The sequence below is a fragment of the Chrysochloris asiatica genome, unplaced genomic scaffold, assembly GCF_000296735.1.
Source record: "Chrysochloris asiatica unplaced genomic scaffold, ChrAsi1.0 scaffold00334, whole genome shotgun sequence".
NCBI lineage: Eukaryota > Metazoa > Chordata > Mammalia > Afrosoricida > Chrysochloridae > Chrysochloris > Chrysochloris asiatica.
The window spans coordinates 1,672,471-1,678,576 of NW_006408852.1; positions in this window are offsets into that span (position 1 = coordinate 1,672,471).

The following is a 6,106-nucleotide window of genomic DNA, read 5'->3' on the forward strand; positions in this document are numbered from 1 at the left end:
TCAACACTTTAAAAAGTTCCTGTGCAGCAGATTTGCCTAATGCAATACGTCGTCTGATCTCTTGACAGCTGCTTCCATGAATGTTGATAGTTGATAGTTGATCCAAGAAAAATGAAGTCCTTAGCAGTCAAGTAACACACCAGAACTCCATTGCTGCAATACTGCTTCTTCATTATTGGCCAAGGCAGATTTATTTGACAGAAATAATCTATGATGTATGCATATGCCTTCACTTCAAGAAAGGATGAGAAAGTCGATAGTTTATCTTTTAACTTTCTTCATGAGTGATAACCTCTGCCTTCCACACAAATAAAAAAGTAGTTTCATGTTTTCACCTTCCTAAATTATGAGCCTCTGCATTTCAACTTTTTGGACACCATTACCCCACTTTTCCCCCCACATTCTTGCAAACCCAATATACTTTTCTCTTCTGAAAACAAAATGCACAAAACCTTTTTAAACTGTTGAAGAGCAAAGATGTCAGCTTGAAGACTAAGGTGCACCTGACCCAAGCCATGATATTTTCAATAACCTCATATGCATGTGAATGCTGGACAGTGAATAAGGAAGACAGTAGAAGAATTGATGCTTTTGAGTTATGGTGTTGGAGGAGAATATTGAAAGTGCCATGGGCTGCAAAAAGAACCAATAGAACCGTTTTGGAAGAAGATGGCCATATTTCATCTCTCCCATACTTGGGACATGTTAGAAAGGACCAGTCACTGGAGAAGGAAATCATGTTTGGTGAGGTGGAGGGTCAGAGAAAAATAGGAAGACCCCCAACGAGATGGATTGGCCAAGTAGTAACATCGATGGACTCAAGCGTGGCAACAGTAGTGAGGTTGGCCCAGGATTGGGCAGTGTTTCATTCTGCTGTGCATAAGGATGCTATGAGTCAGTACTGTCTCCATCGTACTTAACAACAACAATGTACCTTTATGTTTTAAATATAGTGCAATCTATTAACTATGGAGACCTGGTGTGGTGCTGTGTACTAATTAGTCAGACTGCAAAGTTGTTTAAACTACAAGCTTGGCAATTCAAGCTCACCACCTGCTCCTTGGAAACCCTATACAGGATCGTTATGAGTCAGAATCAATTCAACTGCACTTAACAAGAACAACAATCTATTAACTAAATGTGAATTTATCTGTCTTTACAATTTTGTAAAAGCAGTGAGAAAATACAATAAAATACATACATTGAGTTAAAGTATAATTGTGGTGTTAACACAACGTAGCTTAAAAGAATATGGGTGTAGCTATTATCAATGTCTTAACTGCTCTTATTATGAGGGAAGCACTCAATATTTATGATTTTTCCCTACTCCATATATTTCTATTTCTCTTTGATTTTTTCCAGTGGCATAGCAGAGTAAGGTTGCCTAATCATTTTTTGTTGTTATTGTTTATTTCAGAGTGGTTTTGTCTAACAGCAAACATTTTACCTTTTAGGTCAGCATCAATGCGCTTAGACAACATAATTATCCAGAATTCATTATTTTCACTAATTTTTGTAAGGATTATAAAATGACCAGATTTCAGGCCCAATTTTTAATTCAGTGGACTCGTCTAAATAATATAAATGTAACTCCTGTTATTAATGTCTGCTATTGAGTCCGCTGTAACTCATAGGGACCCTGTGTAGAGTTTCCAGGAGGCATGATTGATGGGTTTGAACCACCAATTTTGCGGTTAGCAGCTAATTCTGCAACATCACACCAGTACTCCAATGACTTGAGTTTTCTAAACCAACAGAGTTCATTATCTCAGTGTGCAATGAATGTTTTTTTAATTGAATAACGTGTTGTAAAAGGCAGAAAAACTGTCCCCACTCCTAAACATAGATTGCATATGTCAAAAACAATTTTTTACGGACTCTCTATCATAATGTATAATATATAGACAATATTGAGTAAGACTGGAGTCCTGGTGTGGCACTGGGGTTAATGCACAGCACTGTAAATTTTATTTGAACTGCAAGGACAGTGGTTCAAGCTCACCAATTGTGCCTCAGAATCCCTATACAGGGTTGCAATGAGTTGGAACTGAATTGGCAAGTAACAACAATAACAATTGAATGAGTCAATAACTAATACGACAAAGAAGGTAAATCCAAACTGGAAACATATTTTTAAGAGGATAAATATCTCACAACTTTAAATAATAATTTGATTAAATAACTGATACTTTTAGCTAAATTCTATTGACCTTAATTCATATTACCTAGTTTCTCAATGAATAAAAATCCTGATGTATGCATTCTGTAATCTTACTTCAATGATAAAGTTTTGTTTTTGTTGTTGTTAAGTACTGTAGAATAGATTGATTCAGACTCATAGCGACCCTGTATAAGGTTTCCCGGACTTATCCTAGAGTACCACACTAAGAAACCTATGATAAAACTGTTGTTGTTATTATAGTGACCCTATATGATTTCTGAGGAATGGCTGGTGAGCTTGAACCTCCAACCTTGCAGTTCAAACCAACTTTGCAGTCCAGTGCATTAGCCCACAGTGCCACACCAGTCAATCCCACAGTTAAAGATGTTGTCATTATCATTATCTTCATATTCCATATTTTCAGTTTCATAGATCCTATTCTTATAGAAACATCTTTCCAGGTTACTTGTTATATTACACCTATGTTACTCTCTTCTAGTGAAAGGTACCAAAAATGTTCCAAATAATAATTACTTCAGTAACTTGAGACTCAAATCAGAGTAAAATCAAGTAGTAAAGTAACTTGTCTAGCAGTAACAAATATGTTGTTGTCATTAGGCACCATCAAGGTGGTTCTGACTTCGAGGGACCCTACGCACAGAAGAACAAAACACAGCCCGATCCTGCACCATCCTCACAATTGTTTCCAAGCTAGAGCCAATTGTTGTTGCCACTATGAAAAATTGTTCACATTGGAGGTCTTCCTCTAATTCACTGACCTTCCACTTTACCACACATGATGTCGTTTTCCAGGGACTGATCTCTCCTGATAACATGACTGAAGCAGGAGAGACAAACATTTGTCACCTTGGCTTCTAAAGAAAATTCTAGCTGCACTTATTCCAACACAGAATTCTTTGTTCTTCTGGCAGGTCATGATACTTTTAGTATTTTTCTCCAACACTATAACACAACTGCATCAATTATTCTAAGGTCTTCCTTATCCACTGTTCAACTTTCACTCCCATAATAGGCAATTGAAAATACCAAGTCTTGAGTCAGGCACATTTTAATCTTCAAATTAACATCTTTGCTCTTGAACATTTTAAAGAAGTCTTGTGCAGCAGAATAGCTTAATACAATGCTTCCTTTGATTTTTTGACTGCTGCTTCCACGACTGTTGATAGTGGATCCAAATGAAGTTTTTGACAACTTCAGTCTTTACTCCATTTATAAAGATGTGACTAATGGTCCAGTGGTGAGGATTTTTGTTTTCTTTACATTGAGCTACAACCCATACCACACGCTGTGGTCTTTGATCTTCATCAGTAAGTATTTTAAGTGCTATTATTTTTCCTAAAGCAAGGTTGTATCATCTGTATATTGCTGGTTGTTAAAGAGTTTTCTTGCAATCCTGATGCCACATCATACATATAATTCAGTATCTCAGATTATTTGCTGAACATATCATTAATATCACATGCAGGTAACCTTTTGCTAAATATAATTCAAAAACAGCTGCACAGTACATTCACATGGAACATCTAGAGGTTCAAAGGGTATTCCAACAAAAGATTGAATAAGTATGGTGAAAGAATACAACTGTGACACACACCTTTCTTGATTTAAAACCATCCAATATCCCCTTGTTCAAGAGTCCTGGTGTGGCATTGTAGGATGAGCAATTGATCTCAAGGTCAGTTTGATCTGCAATATTGGTGGTTTAAACTCATTAGCCGCTCCTCAGAAACCCTATACAGGGTCACTATGAATGGGAACTGACTCAACGGCATACAACAACAAGTACTCCCTGTTCTGCTTCAGCAATTGCTTCTCGGTCTATGTACAAGGTCCTCATGAGCACAGATAATAGTTCTGTAATTCTCATTCTTTGCAATGTTATCCATAGCCTATCATGATCCACACAGTCAAAAGCTTTTGCATAGTAAATAAAGCACAAGTAAACATCTTTCTGGTATTATTTGCATTTAGTCTTGGCCCATATGACATCAACAATGATGTCCCTCATTCCATGTCTTTGTCTGAATACCCTTTGAACCTCTAGCTGTCCCATGTGAATGTATTGTGCAGCCGTTTTTTTTTTTGTTTTTTTTTTTATATTAGCAAAAGTTTGAATTATATTGCAAAAGTTTACTTGCATGTGATATTAATGATATTTGCCTATGATTTATATTTTCTGTTGTGTCATCACTCTTTGTAAGGGCCACAAATATGGATTTCTTCCAATCAGTTCTTCAATCAAATTTTGGCTCTCATAGACTTTTAAAAATTTTTCTTGAGCTTCAGCCTGAACAATTAATGATGTGTTCCACAGTCTACCAGTGGCCTTGTTTGGCTGATTAGATTGAGCTTTTCCACCTTCTCTTTCTACAGATGTAGTCAGTTTGATTTTTGTGTATTCCATCTGGTGAGGTTCATTTGTATAGTTGTCTTTTATGTTGTTTCAAAACGTATTTACAATGAATAAATTATTGATCTTGCAAAATTTCATCATGTAACCTGCAGCATGATTTCTACTACCATGGCCATATTTTCCTAGTACTGATCCTTCCTCTTGGTTTCCAATCTTTGCCTTCCAATCACCACTTTTTATTTACACATATTGGTTGCATGTTTGATCAATTTCAGATTGATGGAGTTGGTAGAATTCTTCAATTTATCATCACTGGCTTTAGTGATTGGTGGGTAAGTTTGAATAGAGTAATACTGGTATCAACTTGTCTTCCTTGCAGTTGTATAGATATTGTCCTATCCCAAATAGGAATTTACATCAAGATAGATCTTGAAATTCTCTTCTTGATGATGATGCATCATAATTCTTCTTCAATTTATTGTTCCCAATATAGTAAGCCACATCTTCTTCAACATCAACAACATCAATTTCAGCCTAGAATATTGGTTTCTATGTGTTACTTTTCCTATTTTGACAAAATCCTATTTTCCTAGATTCATACTTCATACATTCCATATACTGATTATTAATGGATGCTACAGCCATTTCTCTCAGTTTGAGTTTTGCCACATCAGTAAATGCAGATCCTTAAAGTTTTACTCCATTTTCCTAATCATAGTCAACTCTACTTTGAGGAGGCAACTCTACCACAATTGTATTTTAAGTGTCTTCCAACCTGAGGGGCTCATCTTATGGCACTATATCTGACAATATTCTGGTAGTATTCATAATGTTTTCATCTCTAGCACTATATCTGACAATGTTCTGCTGCTATTCATAAGGGTTTCAGTGACTAAACTTTCAGGTAATCCACCTCTCCTTCTTCCTAGTCTGTCCTAGTCTGGAAGTTCAGCTAGACCTGTCCATCATGGGTGACCCTGATGATATTTAAAATACCAGTGACATAACTTTCAGTAACATAGTAACATGCAAGCCTCTACAGTATGACAAACTGACATATGAGTGGTAGCATGAACATGTAGTGTGAATAATTTTTTTTAAATAAATTACACTTTGGGTTTTATTCATTGCACTGAATACTCCAATTGATATGGTTTTTGCTGGTGTTCTTGTTATTCTCTCTTGAAGTGCAATACTGGTGTTACCAAATCTTAACCAATATGGCTGTAGTTCAAAGGCCCCATATAAGGGAGAAAACTAGGGGCATTTGAGGGGTGGGTACTTATGCTAAGCAATGTTAAAATATTTGCTAAAAACTATTTGTCAGATTAACTAGGAAGATAGCTAAATACAATGTAGTTATAGATGAAGATGTGGTCCCATTAAATTTATAATTGTGAGTTGGTAAATACTAGCACTGAGAAGACAAAAATGGCAATTGCAAGAGACAACTTCTCCATTCCATACTTTACAACTAGAAATAGAAAAAAATTTAAAAGGACTGGCTACAAAGAGTAGGCCAATATACAGACCTCAAACTCATTCTTCCCTTCAGAATGTATTGAGGTATA